We start from the raw sequence: 20,055 nt of genomic DNA on the forward strand, positions 1-20,055 counted from the left end.
TCTTAGTGCTGAACTTGCAGTCAAGAGGTTGAGAGTTCAAGTCCTGGCACTTTGTGTGACCTTTTGTAATCTCTCACTTTAAGAACAGTAAGGTCTTTAAGGTAAAGGTTTATTTTTTATCTTTTTAACAGGTTGCACAACCCCCAGAAATATGTCTAGAGCAGAAATCTCAACTAGACGCATTGAGCTCATGATACCACAGAATTATGTTCACAGCTTGATTTAAATTCTCCTTAATGCCACTAGAGCCCCAGTACACAGGTTACTGTATTGATCACAAGATCAACCAGTGCAGAAGACAGGATCAGTTTGCATTGTGAGGTCATGTGGTTTAGTTAACCCTGTCAGTGCCTTCTACCTTAAAACGTGAAGAGCAGAAGGGTCCAAAGATATTAAAACCAAGAAAGAGATGATGTCATCTTTATCAGTGTTCTGTGCAGAAGGGACACATGATATAGCAGCAAACGATCTGTGATCCAATGAGCTGCGCTCTCCACATAATACATTTTCTGTAAATATTCAATTAGCTGTAAATGAAGAGACTGATTTATAAAATATGGGGAACAAACAGTGTGATTTGTGGTGCATTGTCTCAGTGATAGGTTAACAATGGTTCTGTACATTCCACCGTACAATGCACATAATGTCTATCACTGAGCTCCTTTCATTTCTGCTTTCTCTTATTTGCTCAGCTGCTGCCACTTTGGCAACTAAGCGTTAAAAGAATAAACTGTACAATTTGTGAGGAGCTGAGGGGATGTCTTTGTAGAGCAGGCAAGTCTGATTTTCAGGCAGAGCTGTCATGATATCACAAGGTAAGATAAGGGATTATGTAACTTGGAAACTGCCAGCTGCCTTTGCAAAAACGATGTAATGATATTACATAACGACTTTGTAATTACTTTTATCCAGTTTAATTGTTCCTGCGGGATGCACTTAGTTACCGTACTCTTTAAGGGCCCAATAACAGCGGCCTTGGGGATGCGCCTCAGGACATTGGGGATATTAGTAGAAATATTATGCGACAGGCATCTGAAGGTGCCGCACTATTGGTCTGATCATCTACATCCTGTGTGAGGGGAGGTTTGTTTAATGGAAAAAAATGTCTCATCTGAGGTAGCTAGGACTGATTCCCACGTGCTGTGACCTTAATCAAGTCACTGTGGGTTTAGAATATAGAAGGCAAACTGGGGAGAATAAACACACAGTTAAATAAGTCAATTCTAAATCCAGCCCAGAAGGCCTATAAGTAACTCTCAGGGAGGGACATTCCTGTCAAAATGCAACTTTCATGATTCAGACAGGCCAGCATTTATTACATTTTGCACAATACTTCTACTGAGCATGTGCAAGAATTCACAATGTATACATATGAATCTGTGATTGGCTGACGGTTGTCACATGATACAGGAGGCAGTGTAATTAAAGGAATCATTAAAAGTTGTGAGAGACAAAATCCACTGCTTGTTTCAAAATGAAATGGTCTTTTTATTATGTGTTGGTCTTTTAAGGGACTGGAAGCTTAAAATGTTCTTTCATAATTTGGATAGAACATACAATTCTAAACAACTTTCCAATTTACTTCTATTTTCAAATTTGTTTCATTGTCTTGTTATCCTTTGCTGAAGGAGCAGCATTGCACTACTGGCAGCTAGCTGAACACACCTAGTCAGCCAATCACAAGTGACAAATGTGCTGGCACCAAGCAGCAGCTAGCTCCCACTATTGTAGGATATGTGCGTATTGTTTTTCATCAAGGAATACTAACAGAACAAAGCACATTTGAAAATAGAAGTGAATTTAAAAGTGTCTTAAAATGACACGCTCTATATGAATCATGCAAGTTTAATTTTGACTTTACTATCCCTTTAATTGTCTCGAAACAAAAATGTGCAGCCATACTACACAGCGAAAGTTATCATCTGTGCACCAAGCTTCTATACCAACTGGATTTAGCTATAAATATGATGCAGTAAAAAGTGAGCAAGAAAAAATAAGCATGTATGAAAATTCTATTCCTTTTTTGTGGCTGAGGGTTAAGTTTAGGTGTGCATTATGGGCAGGTTGTAGGTAAGTGTAGGTATTCTGGGGTTTGGACAATCTGTAGTTGGGTGTAGGTAATCTGGTGTCTGACCATTCTTTATGCGGGTTGTAGGTATTCTGGGAATTGGGCAGTCTGTAGATGGGTGTAGGTATTGGCTTTGGCCATTTTTTAGTTGGGTGTAGGTATTCTGGTGTTTGACCATTCTGTAGTTGGGTGTAGGTATTCTGGTGTTTGACCATTCTGTAGTTGGGTGTAGGTATTCTGGTGTTTGACCATTCTGTAGTTGGGTGTAGGTATTCTGGTGTTTGACCATTCTGTAGTTGGGTGTAGGTATTCTGGTGTTTGGGCATTCTGTATGTTGGGTGTAGGTATTCTGGCGATTTGGCAGTCTGTAGGTCGATGTAGGTATTCTGGGGTTTGGGCAGTCTGTAGGTTGGTGTAGGTATTCTGGCGTTTGGGCATTGTGTAGGTGGTGTAGGTATTCTGGTATTTGGGCAGTCTGTATGTGTGGTGTAGGTAGTCTGGAGTTTAGGCATTCTGTAGTTGGGTGTAGGTGTTCTGGTGTTTGGCCATTCTGTAGTTGGGTGTAGGTATTCTGGTGTTTGGCCATTCTGTAGTTGGGTGTAGGCATTCTGGTGTTTGACTATTCTGTAGTTGGGTGTAGGTGTTCTGGTGTTTTGCCATTCTTTATGTGGGTTGTAGGTATTCTGGCAATTGGGCAGTCTGTAGGTGGGTGTAGGTATTCTGGGGTTCGGGCAGTCTGTAGTTCGATGTAGGTATGCTGGTGTTTGGTCATTCTGTATGTGGGGTGTAGGTATTCTGGTGTTTAGGCATTCTGTATGCGGGTTGTAGGTATTCTGGTGTTTATGCATTCTGTATGTGGGTTGTAGGTATTTTGTTGTTTGGCCATTCTGTATGTGGGGTGTAGGTATTCTGGTGTTTGGCCATTCTTTATGTGGGGTGTAGATATTCTGGTGTTTGAGCAGTCTGTAGATGGGTGTAGGTATTCTGGGGTTTGGGCATTCTTTGGGGGGGGGGTGTAGGTATTCTGTTGTTTAGCCATTCTGTAGGTGTGGTGTAGGTATTCTGGCGTTTAGGCATTCTGTATGCGGGGTGTAGGTATTCTGGTGTTTTTCCATTCTGTATGTGGGGTGTAGGTATTCTGGTGTTTGGCCATTCTTTACAAGGGGTGTAGGTATTCTGGTGTTTGAGAAGTCTGTAGATGGGTGTAGGTATTCTGGGGTTTGGGCATTCTTTAGGGGGGTGTAGGTATTCTGGTGTTTGGCCATTCTTTACAAGGGGTGCAGGTATTCTGGTGTTTGAGAAGTCTGTAGATGGGTGTAGGTATTCTGGTGTTTGGGCATTCTTTAGGGGGGTGTAGGTATTCAGGGGTGTGGGCATTCTGTATGTGGGGTGTAGGTATTCTGAGAATTGGGCTGTCGGTAGGTGGGTATAGGTATACTGGGGTTTGTGTAGTCTGTATACAGATAGGTGTAGCTATTCTGGGGTTTGGTTAGTCTTTAGGTGGTTGTAGGTATTCTGGGGTTTGGGCAATCTGTAAGTGGGGTGTAGATATTCTGGGGTTTAGGCAGTCTGTAGGTGAGTTCTGTGCTAGAGCAGTGCTGTATACAGAAGTTAGGTGAGTTCTGAGTAAAAGTAGTGCTTGTAAACAGAATTTAAGTAAGTTCTGTGCTAGAGCAGTGCTGTATACAGAGGTTAAGTGAGTTCTGCGCTAAAGTAGTGCTGTATACAGAGGTTAAATGAGTTCTGTGCTAGAGCAGTGCTGTATACAGAGGTTAAGTGAGTTCTGTGCTAGAGAAGTGCTGTATACAGAGGTTAAGTGAGTTCTGTGCTAGAGCAGTGCTGTATATAGAGGTTATGTGAGTTCTGTGCTAGAGCAGTGCTGTATATAGAGGTTATGTGAGTTCTGTGCTAGAGCATTTCTGTATACAGAGGTTAAGTGAGTTGTATGTTAGAACAGTGCTGTATACAGAGGTTAAGTGAGTTCTGTGTTAAAGCAGTGCTGTATACAGAGGTTAAGTGTGCTGTATGTTAGAGCTGTGCTGTATACAGAGGTTAAGTGTGCTGTATGTTAGAGCAGTGCTATATACAGAGGTTGAGTTCTGTGTTAGAGCAGTGCTGAATACAGATGTTAAGTGAGTTCTGTGTTAGAGCTGTGCTGTTAAGTACACTGTATGTTAGAGCAGAGCTGTATACAGAGGTTAAGTGAGCTGTATGTTAGAGCTGTTCTGTATACAGAGGTTAAGTGTGCTGTATGTTAGAGCTGTGCTGCTGTATACAAAGGTTAAGTGTGCTGTATGTTAGAGCAGTGCTATATACAGAGGTTGAGTTCTGTGTTAGAGCAGTGCTGAATACAGAGGTTAAGTGAGTTCTGTGTTAGAGCTGTGCTGTATACAGAGGGTAAGTGCACTGTATGTTAGAACAGAGCTGTATACAGAGGTTAAGTGAACTGTATGTTAGAGCTGTGCTGTATACAGAGGTTAAGTGTGCTGTATGTTAGAGCAGTGCTATATACAGAGGTTAAGTGAGTTCTGTGTTAGAGCTGTGCTGTATACAGAGGGTAAGTGCACTGTATGTTAGAACAGAGCTGTATACAGAGGTTAAGTGAACTGTATGTTAGAGCTGTGCTGTATACAGAGGTTAAGTGTGCTGTATGTTAGAGCAGTGCTATATACAGAGGTTAAGTGAGTTCTGTGTTGGAGCTGTGCTGTACATACTCACACTCACATACATATTCACACTTACATACTTACACACTCAAATACATACTCACACTCACATACTACTTACACACTCACATACTTACATGCTCATATACATACTCACATACTTACACACTCATATACATACTCATACATACTCACATACATACACGCTCATATACATACTCAGACTTACATAATAACACACTCACATACATAGTCTTTTTTTTGTAATATTTTTATTAAATATTTTATTTATACATTCAAGGTATTGATACAGCACAACGTGTTGAAAAACAAAGAAAGAAAAAGAGAATGGCGTAATCAAATAAATAAAAAGACACTTTTTAAATATTAAGTTACGTGCAGCCAAAATGACCATATATATCAAATGTTTGTCCCCTGATTGCGTACAATTATTATATAGGATAAAGATATGAAACGATACAATAGAGCACTCATATTGCAAGAATTTATTCAACCAGAAATGTATTTTTCCCCAGTATTGTCGGATGTTTGAGCATGACCATAAACAATGCATCGCTTTCTCATTATTACATTTAAAACAATTGTTGTGTCGCCTTTCTTGTGCCCATTTACTAATTCTATCTGGCGTAAGGTAATAATTATTGATCAATTTTAATTGAGTCTCTCTCCAGCTAACACCGTTGCTGCTTCTGCAAGCTTTAAACTCCTTAAAATTTCTTAAGTTTGAATTGTCCTAAAATATTTAAAAAATGTATCCTTTAATTTATTGATATGTTTTTGTCCTGACATTATCAGTAAGGTTTTATACCAATATGAGATTGAACGTATACCAGCCTAAGTTTAAGTCCTGTATCAATTCCCTGTTCATTCCAGTCAACTCTAAATAACCATCCTAAGTTTGAGTCCTGTATCAATTCCCTGTTCATTACAGTCAAATCTAAATATTTGCAATTGCTTTAATAAATAACTTTAACTCTGTAATAACTCTGTACTTGCAGATATGCAAAGAAGTTCTTCGCCGGGAGCATGAATTTTCCTTATAATTCTTCATACGTTTTAATTGATCTAATATCCTCTTGCATTAACTGTGAAAAATGTACTATCCCTTTTTGCTGCCATTCTCTAAATACCATATTATATAAACCTGGTGTAAAATCAGTACCGGTCACAATTTAAGGTTGGAGGAAAGAAGATTTATTCTCCTGCAACGGAAACGTTTTTTCACTGTAAGAGCAATAAAATTGGGGAACTCATTACCAAAGGAGGGAGTGAATGCCAATACCCTAGATACATTTAAAAATTGTTTGGATACATTTCTGTCTATAAACAAAATTCATAGATATGATTGCTAGAATTAAATGGGTCACCTTTTAGTCGGATTATTTAAAGGGACATAATACTCATATGCTAAATCACTTGAAACTGATGCAGTATAACTGTAAAAAGCTGACAGGAAAATATCACCTGAGCATCTCTATGTAAAAAAGGAAGATATTTTACCTCACAATTTCCTCAGCTCAGCAGAGTAAGTTCTGTGTAAAAAGTTATACTCAGCTGCTCCCAGCTGCAGGTAAAAAAATAAAAAAAATGAAGAAATGAACAGCAGCCAATCAGCATCACAGTGCTGAGGTCATGAACTCTTACTGTGATTTGACTTAACTCTCATGAGATTTCATAGTAAGCTTCCTTTACGTGATTGGTGAAATAACATGAGAGTTCACGAGGCTCATCCTTTCAGCTGTCCCAGGACAGACATACTAATATGCTGCTTAGAAATCCTTTACAATGGGAGGTGGCTACTGAGGAACTTTTGAGGTAAAATATCTTTCTTTTTTACATAAAGATGTTTAGGTGATATTTTCTAGTCAGCTTTTTACAGCTATGCTGCAGCACTTTAAAGTGTTTAAACATTTGGGTATTATGGCCCTTTAAGCTTAACTGGAGCTTGTAAGTATTTTAGATTTGTATAGGTTGAACTTGATGGACTTTGGTCTTTTTTCAACCTCATCTACTATGTTACTATGTAATAGGCAAATATTGAGACATCTGATAATCTTGTCCCATAAGATGACAATACTATTGCCATGTCCGAAGAATATTGGAAAATGTCAATAGATTGCTGATGTTGCTAGGTAACTTTCTATATGGGCAGTGAAGAATTGTGTTAAGATCAAAATGAACTATTAGAGCAGTTTCCATCTCATGGTAGGTGACATAATTAGTTTCAGTTAACCAATCTATTCCAAATTTAGCCATTGTAATACAGTTGTAGTATCCAATGTTGGGTGATGAGAATTCACAGTAATTTTTACTTTGTGTAAGTTTCTTCATTGCTGTCAGGGTTTTTTCCTGCCTTGTTTGCCATGTGCTGCTGGCAGACATTTTACTCACCTCTCTTGCAGACTATGGTGCATTCTGGGAGATGCTGCTCACTTCCTGTACTTCCTTTTATGGCCAGACTAGTTTACATCATCCATGTGAGACAGCATGCAGTCTCAGAATTGTGATGTCATCACTTATTATTTAAAGGGCCTTTGTTTAGTATGCTTTGCCCTTGCGTTGTCTCAGACCTGTTTGTGAGAACTCCTGTGTATTTCCTGGTTCCTGGTTCCTGGTTCCTGGTTCCTGGTTCCTGGTTCCTGGTTCCTGGTTCCTGGTTCCTGGTTCCTGGTTCCTGGCTTGTTCCTGACTCTGCTGTTCTCCTAGTTCCTTATTCCGGCTCGTCTGACTATTCGCTTTGGCTCCTGACTCGGCTCGCCTGACTACCAGCTCTGGTTTTGATTCCTGGCTTGTTATTTGACTTGTGGACTTTTTATTATTTTTTGCTATTAATAAAGGTGTGATTATTTTTGCACTTCTCGTCTCAGTCTGATTCCTGGCACCCTGACAATTGCCCTACGAGATTTTTTTTACCCCAAATAAAAACACATACTCACACTCACATACTTACACACTCATATACATACTCACATACACACTCACATACATACTTACATGCTCATATACATACTCATACTCACATAATTACACGCTCATATAAATACTCATACTTACATACTTACACACTCACATACATACTCATACTCACATACATACACGCTCACATACATACACTTACATACTTACACACTCACATACATACTCACACTTACATACTTACACACTCACATACATACACTTACATACTTACACACTCACATACATACTCACACTTACATACTTACATGCTCATATACATACTCACACTTACGTACTTACACACTCACATACATTCTCACACTTACATACTTACACACTCACATACATTCTCACACTTACATACTTACACACTCACATACATACTCACACTTACATACATACACTTATATACTTACACACTCACATACACTTACATACTTACATGCTCATATACATACTCACACTTACATACTTACACACTCACATACATTCTCACACTTACATACTTACATGCTCATATACATACTCACACTTAAATGCTTACACACTCACATACATACTCACACTCACACACTTACATACTCACATGCACAGTCACACTCCCACACTCACATACTCTCACAATCACATTCACATATTTACACATTCACCCTCAAATACTCACTCACTCCCACTCTAACATATTCACACTTACATACTCACACACTCACATATTCACACATTCACACTACTACACTCACACATTCACACTAGTACACTCACATATTCACACTCACATATACACTCCCATACTCACACAGTCACACTCAAATACTCACTCACTCCCTCTTTAACACATTCACACTCACATACTCAGACACTCACATATGCACACTTACATACTCACACACTCACTCTCACATACTCCCACACTCCCACACTTACATACTCTAACTCACTTACATACTCACACTTTTACACTTACATACTCACATTCATATACTCACACACTCACATACTCACACTCAAATACTAACATGCTCACACTCACATCAGGGGCGTATTATGGCCTAGGCCAACAAGGCCAGTGCCTAGGGCAGCAGATTTGGGAGGGGCAACACATCTGTGCTATCCTCTCTCTAAAAGCCAGCACACAGTACAGTGAGCGATAAAGTGCAGGTTTTTACAGAGAAGACAAGGCACATGCGCTGATTAAGGTTGCTCTTTACAGGCAGTGCTCCTTTAAACCGTTGCTTCATTTAGAGCTGCCGGCATTTTTGCAGTGGAAGCGTTCTTGGTGAGTAACTTGCCCGGGGATATGCTTACAATGTGAGGCTGGAGGAGAAGACCTTGTGCTAATATGCTGCCTCCCCTTTTCAGCTCTGGTGGGTCTGCGAGCACAGTGCTTATTGCAGGTCTTAGCAACTAACAGACTGGATACGTCTGTGCACTGCTTAGATCAGCTTGTGGTGTCTAATCATAAACTCTCAGCGCTAATGTATGTTAGCTACTAATAGCTAGCTTTTTCTGCTTTCATGTGATGTCTAATCATAAACTCTCAGTGCTAATGTATGTTAGCTACTAATAGCTAGCTTTCTCTGCATTCATGTGATGTCTAATCATAAACTTTCAGCGCTAATGTATGTTAGCTACTAATAGCTAGCTTTCTCTGCATTCCTGTGATGTCTAATCATAAACTCTCAGCGCTAATGTATGTTAGCTACTAATAGCTTGCTTTCTCTGCATTCATGTGATGTCTAATCATAAACACTCAGTGCTAATGTATGTTAGCTACTAATAGCTGGCTTTCTCTGCATTCATGTGATGTCTAATCATAAACTCTCAGCACTAATGTATGTTAGCTACTAATAGATAGCTTTCTCTGCATTCATGTGATGTCTAATCATAAACTCTCAGCGCTAATGTATGTTAGCTACTAATAGATAGCTTTCTCTGCATTCATGTGATGTCTAATCATAAACTCTCAGCGCTAATGTATGTTAGCTACTAATAGCTGGCTTTCTCTGCATTCATGAACCCATGGAGTAAATAGTAAACGGACACTTATAAAGTTTCATTACTTTAATGATAGTAATTACTGTATGTTGTTGCATGTAAAGGGCAGTGATTGTTTCAAAGTGTATTCTTCTTTCCCTCCCTTCCTCTCTCCCTTCTTTCCCTTCCTCCCTCAACTCCCTCCCTTCTTTCCCTCACCACTTTCTCTCTCTCTCTCTCTCTCTCTCTCTCTCTCTCTCTCTCTCTCTCTCTCTCTCTCTCTCTCTCTCTCTCTCTCCCCCCCTTCTTTCCCTCACCACTTTCTCTCTCTCTCTCCCTCCCTTCTTTCCCTCACCACTCTCTCTCTCCCTTTTTTCCCTCACCACTTTCTCTCTCTCTCTCTCTCTCTCTCTCTCTCTCTCTCTCTCTCTCTCTCTCTCTCTCTCTCCTCTCTCTCTCTCTCTCTCTCTCTCTCTCTCTCTCTCTCTCCCTTCTTTCCCTCAACACTTTCTCTCTCTCTCTCTCTCTCTCTCTCTCTCTCTCTCTCTCTCCCTCCCTTCTTTCCCTCACCACTCTCTCTCTCTCTCTCTCCCTCCCTTCTTTCCCTCACCACTCTCTCTCTCTCTCTCTCTCTCTCTCTCTCTCTCTCTCTCTCTATCTTTCTCTCTCTCTCTCTCTCTCTCTCTCTCTCCCTTCTTTCCCTCACCACTTTCTCTCTCTCTCTCTCTCTCTCTCTCTCTCTCTCTCTCTCTCTCTCTCTCTCTCTCTCTCTCTCTCTCTCTCTCTCTCTCTCTCTCTCTCCCTCCCTTCTTTCCCTCACCACTCTCTCTCTCTCTCTCTCTCTCTCTCTCCCTTCTTTCCCTCACCACTTTCTCTCTCTCTCTCTCTCTCTCTCTCTCTCTCTCTCTCTCTTCTTTCCCTCACCACTTTCTCTCTCTCTCTCTCTCTCTCTCTCTCTCTCTCTCCCTTCTTTCCCTCACCACTTTCTCTCTCTCTCTCTCTCTCTCTCTCTCTCTCTCTCTCTCTCTCTCTCTCTCCCTTCTTTCCCTCACACTTTCTCTCTCTCTCTGTCTCTCTCTCCCTTCTTTCCCTCACCACTTTCTCTCTCTCTCTCTCCCTTCTTTCCCTCACCACTTTCTCTCTCTCTCTCTCTCTCTCTCTCTCTCTCTCTCTCTCTCTCTCTCTCTCTCTCTCTCTCTCTCTCTCTCTCTCTCCCTTCTTTCCATCACCACTTTCACTCTCTCTCTCTCTCTCTCTCTCCCTTCTTTCCCTCACCACTTTCTCTCTCTCTCTCTCTCTCTCTCTCTCTTCTCCCTTCTTTCCCTTACCACTCTCTCTCTCTCTCCTCTCCCTTCTTTCCCTCACCACTTTCTCTCTCTCTCTCTCTCTCTCTCTCTCTCTCTCTCTCTCTCTCTCTCTCTCTCTCTCTCTCTCTCTCTCTCTCTCTCTCTCTCTCTCTCTCTCCCTTCTTTCCCTCACCACTTTCTCTCTCTCTCTCTCTCTCTCTCTCTCTCTCTCTCTCCTCTCCCTTCTTTCCCTCACCACTTTCTCTCTCTCTCTCTCTCTCTCTCTCTCTCTCTCTCTCTCTCTCTCTCTCTCTCTCTCTCTCTCTCTCTCTCTCTCTCTCCCTTCTTTCCCTCACCACTTTCTCTCTCTCTCCTCTCCCTTCTTTCCCTCACCACTTTCTCTCTCTCTCTCTCTCTCTCTCTCTCTCTCTCTCTCTCTCTCTCTCTCTCTCTCTCTCTCTCTCTCTCTCTCTCTCTCTCTCTCTCTCTCTCTCTCTCTCTCTCCCTTCTTTCCCTCAGCACTCTCTCTCTCTCTCTCTCTCTCTCCCTTCTTTCCCTCACCACTTTCTCTCTCTCTCTCTCTCTCTCTCTCTCTCTCTCTCTCTCTCTCTCTCTCTCTCTCTCTCTCTCTCTCTCTCTCTCTCTCTCTCTCTCTCTCTCTCCCTTCTTTCCCTCACCACTTTCTCTCTCTCTCTCTCTCTCTCTCTCTCCCTTCTTTCCCTCACCACTTTCTCTCTCTCTCTCTCTCTCTCTCTCTCTCTCTCTCTCTCTCTCTCTCTCCTCTCCCTTCTTTCCCTCACCACTTTCTCTCTCTCTCTCTCTCTCTCTCTCTCCTCTCCCTTCTTTCCCTCACCACTTTCTCTCTCTCTCTCTCTCTCTCTCTCTCTCTCTCTCTCTCTCTCTCTCTCTCTCTCTCTCTCTCTCTCTCTCTCTCTCTCCCTTCTTTCCCTCACCACTTTCTCTCTCTCTCTCTCTCCCTTCTTTCCCTCACCACTTTCTCTCTCTCTCTCTCTCTCTCTCTCCCTTCTTTCCCTCACCACTTTCTCTCTCTCTCTCTCTCTCTCTCTCTCTCTCTCTCTCTCTCTCCTCTCCCTTCTTTCCCTCACCTCTCTCTCTCTCTCTCTCTCTCTCTCTCTCTCCTCTCCCTTCTTTCCCTCACCACTTTCTCTCTCTCTCTCTCTCTCTCTCTCTCTCTCTCTCTCCCTTCTTTCCCTCACATACTGTCGCTCACACACTCACATACTCACACTTATATGGTGACACTAACATACTTACACTTTCACATACTCACACTCATATACTCACCCTTATATGCTCACACTCATAAACTCACACAAACCCCATTACATTCTCACACTCAGGTTTCTACTGAAATATTTTGCGCATTGCATGCAGTCGTTTTTTTCATATTGGTGTAAGTTAACATTGGGTTATTGCTACCATCCAACATCGGCTTTATCAAAATTTGCACCATAACAAGTTAGTTGCTATGGTAACACAACTTAACGCTATAACATTTACGTTTAACTTCTGCGCTTATCGGTGATACACTTATTTATAATACACATTCCTTAACTATAAGCAAATACTTTTTATTAATATATGTAATATGTATTGCTGCCCTAGGCATAGGTCTAGTTTGAATTTAGTAGATATGTGCTTGAGGGAGCAGCCCATGGGTCACCATCTGATGTGCTCACTTTCACACAAGGGGTGGCCTAAGACACAGATGTACTGTCCCTCCAGAGTATTCAGTACATATTTTGTTTTATTTTTATTCAGTTGCTGCACTGAGCATGAAGTGTAATAGTTCAGCGCCATCAGCGACCTACGCTGGCACACAACTCGCAGTTACTTTACCGGCTGCATGTCTCACAAATCAGCTGTGCAATAACTAGACGTGGGGGCTAAGCAAATAACAAAGAGTTTGTATTTTACTTTTTCGTGTTGCGTCTTGTTCTTTTTCCTGGAAGTACTTTCAGGTAGAATAATATTCTTTTTCTAACACAATTTGTATTTGGGCCTCAGGCTACGATTGCTGGAAGAATGTGCCCTATTTCACAGAACATTGATGTGCTGTAATTCACTTTGCAGCGCTGAAGTTAACTTTTTCAGCGAATGACCCAGAATTAGCAACTGAAATGGGAACAGTTTCATGCAGTAAATAAGTCTTTGGCCTTAGAGCAGTTAACAAGGGCTTGTGTGAAGTACAATGAACTGACTGCAGCCAGAACCACTGGGATTTCTGAGAAATGTATTTGCCAGGCCTGATTCCCTGACTTGCCCCTTGGTGGAACTGGATCTCAGTGGTCTTGGTCTGACTGTAAGAACAGACAGATTGTCTCTAACCTGCATCTGGATGGTTACAACTAACTGCTGAACATTTCATGCTGGTAATAAACTGACCACTCAGGTTACTATTGTCATATAGAGAGTTGGGTACACGCTACATACTGCAGGGTGAGGGACTACACACTTGCTCCTGTATGTAGTGAGGGTGTTAGGGTTTCTAATTGTACATAAATATCTGGATCAGAATAGCAAGTGGTGATACTTGTTGTATATACCTTTGTTATTAAAGGGATATGAAACAGAACATTTTTATTTCATGATTCAGATAGAGCAGTGATTATAAAAAACGTTCTAATTTACTTCTATTATCGATTTTGTCTTTGTTTTTTGTAGTATCTTTTGTTGAAAAGCAGGGAGCATTTTATGGCAGTAGTTTTGCAAGAATGTTATCCATTTGTAAAAGCTCTTTTTCTTGCCACATAGTGCTCTAGAATCTAGATGCCTACCTAAGTATCTCTTCAACACAGAATATCATGGGAACGAAACAAATTTGACTTTTTAAAATGGTATGTTCTGCCTGAATCACAATATAAAATGATTGTTTCATATCCTTTTAAACATAAACATGTAAACAAACAAATCCAACCACATAGTATGGACAATACCAACTGGAGTATAATAGAATCCCTCTCTCATACTGTAAGTCTAAGGTTTACTGTCACTTTAAGAACTTTGCATATGTGACATTGGTTTATGGAGTTCTGTAATTGCTTTAGGTTATTAATTTATTTGAAATACTTTTAACATGTATAGAAGAAACTTATAGAGAAATTAGCTATGATCCAGAAAGGAGATATATGATCTAAAACTGTAATTAATTATGATACAAATAAGAAAAAAAAAAAAGAGTGAAGCATTTTTCAGACAAAAGAGTGAAATTACTGTAAAGGAATCTGATTGGAGAGATGGGTAATTTGCAGAATGTCTACTTTACACATAGATACATTGTAACATACATAGTAGATTAGGTTGAAAAAAGGCAGAAGCCTATTAAAGGGACACTGAACCCAATTTTTTTCTTTCATGATTCAGATAGTGCATGCAATTTTAAGAAACTTTCTAATTTACTCCTATTATCAAATTTTCTTCATTCTCTTGGTATCTTTATTTGAAATGCAAGAATGTAAGTTTAGATGCCGGCCCATTTTTGGTGAACAACCTGGGTTGTTCTTGCTGATTGGTGGATACATTCACCCACCAATAAACAAGTGTTGTCCAAGGGCTGAACCAAAAAACAGCTTAGATGCCTTATTTTTCAAATAAAGATAGCAAGAGAATGAAGACAAATTGATAATAGGAATAAATTAGAAAGTTGCTTAAAATTGCATGTTCTATCTGAATCATGAAAGAAAAAATGTGGGTTCAGTGTCCCTTTAAGTTAAACATATACAAATCCAAATATATTTACAATAAAAGCTCCAGTTGAGCTTAAATTAAAAAGGTGACTCATTTAATACCAGCAATCATATCCCTGAATACTGTTTCAAGCCAGTATATATGCATGTAACCCATTTTTAAATGTATCTAAAGTATTGGCATTCACTACCTCCTGAGGTTATGAGTTCCACAATTTGATTGCTTTTACAGTAAAAACACGTATACGTTGCAGGAGATTAAATGTCCTTTCCTCCAGCCTTAAATTGTGACCTCTTGTCACAAACAATATTTTTGGAATAAAAAGATCTTCTGCCATCTCTGTATATATGGGCCTTGAATATATTTATATAATGTAATCATATGACTTCTCAAGCACCTTTTTTCTAAAGAAAACAGACCAAGTTTGGCTAACCTCTCCTCACAGTTTAAATGCTCAATTTCCCTTATTAGTTTCTTATTAGAGTCATCAATGTATTTTTTGAGATTGGTCCCCAAAACTCCACTCCATACTCAAGGTGAGGTCTTACCAGGGATTTATATAGTGCCCTATTTCATCTTCCTGCAATTTCAATAAATAATCTGTGTCATTATGTAGTATGTAAATTGTAGGGAGGTTGGCACTGGGCACACTAGACCAACTGCTGATTATCTGTCACTAGCCCAGGTGTGTGCGTTAAGCACTTTATAAATAAATGTTATTTGTTATCAGAGGAGCTATCTGCTTGTTTCTGCAGCCAGTATTAGAGGTGCATTTAGGCTGCACAAATAGACTATATGGTGGTGATCCTGTGCAGGTGAAGTCTATTCCTTTGCCCTGTGATAACTTTCAGAAGTGAGCTGTGGAGATATCTGCAGACACCTAGTAAGAATGACAGCACAAAGCCACACACAGTGACAGGGTGCTGGACGCATGATGTAGCGTTTACCAGGCCGTTTCAGGCTGCTGCTGACAATACTATCTCTTCTGTGGCTTGACTTATGATGAGGTTTATTGCATGTGATTTGGTTGTGATGCTCCCAGATTGCACACAGAGGTCTGTATCCTTTGTCAGAGGCCTTGGATACGACGCTGGATTTATTGCTCATTATAAAGCCTGAATAGCTTCATTCTCCTGAGAGGAGAGATACAACCAATCACAAGTGAAAGATGCCTTTATCCAAGATGCCTTCTTTTTAGTTTCTCACAGTGGGCACAATGTCCTGGCCTTGCACCCACAGCCAGCAATGACACTGACACTGTCATACCCACTGTAGCTATCCTGTTCATTCTGCAATCATTTATAAATCTCGGCTAGTTTTGACACAATTAATCTTTTATTAATTACAGAAGTAGAATAATGGTATTTAGGTTTAAAGGGATAGTAAAGTCCAAACCAACTTTCATGATTCAGATAGGTCATGTAATTTTAAACAACTTTCTAATTTACTTTTGTCATCAAATTTGCTTTTTTCTCTTTGTATTCTTAGTTGAAAACTGAACCTAAGAAGGCTCATATGCTAATTTCCAAGCCCTTGAAGGCTGCCTCTTAACTGAATGCATTTGACAGTTTTTCACAGCTAGAGGGCATTAGTTCATGTGTTTCATATAAATAACAATCGGCTAGATTACAAGTTTTGCGGTAAGCTGAAAAAGCAGCGTTAACAGGTCCTAACGCTGCTTTTTCACTACCGCTGGTATTACGAGTCTTGCAGGTTTAGGGGCACCGCACACTTTTTTGGCCTTACCGCAAACCTACTTACGTAAAGTTCGTAAAGCCTTTTTACTATGGGACTTCCATAGCGCTGGTATTACAAGTTTGTCCTGCGAGGCCAAAAAGTGAGCGGTACACCCTCTACCTCCAAGATTCCTAACGCATTCTAAAGTCAGTAGTTCTGAGTTTTACGCTACAAAGCTGTAGCATAAAACTCATAACTAAAGTGCTAAAAAGTACACTAACATCCATAAACTACCTATTAACCCCTAAACCGAGCCCCCCCCCCGCATTGCAAACACTATAATAAAATTTGTAACCCCTAATCTGCCGTTCTGGACATCACCGCCGCTAGAATAAACATATTAACCCCATAAACAGCTGCACTCCCGCCTCGCAAACACTAGTTAAATATTATTAACCCCTCATCTGCCGTCCATCTACGTTATACTTATTAACCCCTAATCTGCCGCCCCTAGCATCGCAGCAACCTACATTATATTTATTAACCCCTAATCTGATGCCCCAAACATCGCCGCCACCTACCTACATTTATTAACCCCTAATCTGCCGTCCCCTACGTCACCGCCACTATTCTAAATTTATTAACCCTTTAGACCTAAGTCTAACCCTAACACCCCCTAACTTAAATATAATTTAAATAAATCTAAATAAAATTACTATCATTAACTAAATTATTCCTATTTAAAACTAAATACTTACCTATAAAATAAACCCTAAGCTAGCTATAATATAACTAATAGTTACATTGTATTTAATTTAGGGTTTATTTTTATTTTACATGCAAGTTTGTATTTATTTTAACTAGATAGAATAGTCATTAAATAGTTATTAACTATTTAATAACTACCTAGCTAAAATAAATACAAATTGACCTGTAAAATAAAACCTAATCTATGTTACAATAACACCTTACACTACACTACAATTAAATCAATTCCCTACATTAAATACAATTAAATAAATTAAATTAAATTAGCTAAATCACAAAAAAACAAACACTAAATTACAGAAAATAAAAAAAAAATTACAAGATCTTTAAAGGACCAGTCAATACAGTAGATTTGCATAATCAACACATGCAAGATAACAAGACATTGCAATAGCACTTAGTCTGAACTTCAAATGAGTAGTAGATTTTTTTTTCTGACAATTTTAAAAGTAATGTCTTTTTCCACTCCCCCTGTACCATGTGACAGCCATCAGCCAATCACAAATGCATACACGTACCATGTGACAGCAATCAGCCATTCGCAAATGCATACACACTTATTCTTGCACATGCTCAGTAGCAGCTGGTGACTCAAAAAGTTTAAATATAAAAAGACTGTGCACATTTTGTTAATGAAAGTAAATTGGAAAGTTGTTTAAAATGGCATGATCTATCTGAATAATGAAAGTTTCATTTTGATTGAGTGTCCTTTTAAGCTAATTACACCTAATCTAATAACCCTATCAAAATAAAAAGCCCCCCGAAATTAAAAAAAACCCTAGCCTAAACTAAACTATCAATAGCCCTTAAAAGGGCCTTTTGCGGGGCATTGCCCCAAAGAAATCAGCTCTTTTACCTGTAAAAAAAAATACAAACAACCCCCCAACAGTAAAACCCACCACCCACACAACCAACCCCCCAAATAAAAGCCTAACTAAAAAAACCTAAGCTCCCCATTTCCCTGAAAAGGGCATTTGGATGGGCATTGCCCTTAAAAGGACATTTAGCTCAAAAAAGCCATAACCTAAAAATAAAACCCACCCAATACACCCTTAAAAAAATCCTAACACTAAACCCTGAAGATTCAATTACCGGGAGAAGTCTTCATCCAAGCGGCAAGATGTCCTCAACGAAGCCGGCAGAAGTGGTCCTCCAGACAGGCAGAAGTGGTCCTCCAGATGGGCAGAAGTCTTCATCCAGACTGCATCTTCTATCTTCATCCTTCCGGCGCAGAGCGGGTCCATCTTCAAGACATCCAACGCAGAGCATCCTCTTCTTCTGACGGACTAGCGACGAATGAAGGTTCCTTTAAATGACTTAATCCAAGATGGTGTCCCTTAGATTCCGATTGGCTGATAGAATTCTATCAGCCAATCGGAATTAAGGTAGAAAAAATCCTATTGGCTGATTGGATCAGCCAATAGGATTGAACTTCAATCCCATTGGCTGATCCAATCAGCCAATAGGATTGAGCTCGCATTCTATTGGCTGTTCCAATCAGCCAATGGAATGTAAGCTCAATCCTATTGGCTGATTGGATCAGCCAATCGGATTGAAGTTAAGTCTTAGGAGCGGCAGATTAGGGATTAATAAATATAATGTAGGTGTCGGCGGTGTTGGGGGCGGCAGATTAGGGGTTAATAAGTGTAAGATTAGGGGTGTTTAGACTCGGGGTTCATGTTAGGGTGTTAGATGTAAACATAAAATGTGTTTCCCCATAGGAATCAATGGGGCTGCGTTACTGAGTTTTACGCTGCTCTTTGGCAGGTGTTAGACTGTTTCTCAGCCGGCTCTCCCCATTGATGTCTATGGGGAAATCGTGCACGAGCACGTACAACCAGCTCACCGCTCACTTAAGCAGCACTGGTATTGGAGTGCGGTATGGAGCACAAGTTTACTCTACGCTCACTTCTTGCCTTTTAACGCCGGGTTTGTAAAAACCTGTAATACTGTAGGTAAGTGAGCGGTGAGACAAAACTGCACGTTAGCACCGCACAGATCATAACGCAAACCTTGTAATCTGGCCGAATGTGTTCATGCACATGAAGTTTATTATGAGTCAGCACTAATTGCCTGAAATGCAAGTCTGACAAAATATCTGCGATAAGGATACAGTCAGCAGAAGCTTAGATACAAGGTAATTACAGAGGTAAAAAGTATATTTCTATAACAGTGTTGGTTATGCAAACTTGGGGAATGGTAAATATATGGATTATCTATCTTTTTAAACAATAACATTTTTGGTGTTTACTATCACTTTAATGAACGTGGCAAATTGGCAAATTTAAAATTTCTATAAAATCTGCAGCTTTACAAATGTCGTTCTGTTAATTTGTAAAATAGACCCAGTAAATAAGTCTCTGTACTTACAGTAAATGATTAACAGTTGTTTCTTAACTTAGTAAAAGCAAATTTGTATGTTGTACATAAAGAGGCAAATTAAGGACATACAGGTAGCCCTCAGTTTACACCAGGGTTAGGTTCCAGAAGGAATGGTTGTAAATTGAAACTGTTGTAAATTGAAACCCAGTTTATAATGTAAGTCAATGAGAAGTGAGGGAGTTAGGTCCCAGGCCCCTCTCAAAATTGTCATAAGTAACCCCTAATACATTATTTTTAAAGCTTTGAAATTAAGACTTTAAATGCTAAACAGCATTATAAACCAAATAAAATAATCACACAACACAGAATATATAATTAAACTAAGTTAAATGAACAAAAACATTTGCTAAACAGCATTATAAACCTAATAAAATCACACAACACAGACTTTACTTGCATTTTTCTGCAAACAGTTCTTTCTAGGCATTCCAATCTGGACTGATTTAAAGACAGGAAGATCTTGTTTCTTTGCAAGCTGATTGATAGCTCAGGTCTGGTTAAACTGATTAATTTCAGCTTGCTTGGCTTGCATATCTTTGCTGTAACA

This window comes from Bombina bombina, chromosome 10 (genome assembly GCF_027579735.1).
Source record: "Bombina bombina isolate aBomBom1 chromosome 10, aBomBom1.pri, whole genome shotgun sequence".
Taxonomy (NCBI): Eukaryota; Metazoa; Chordata; class Amphibia; order Anura; family Bombinatoridae; genus Bombina; species Bombina bombina.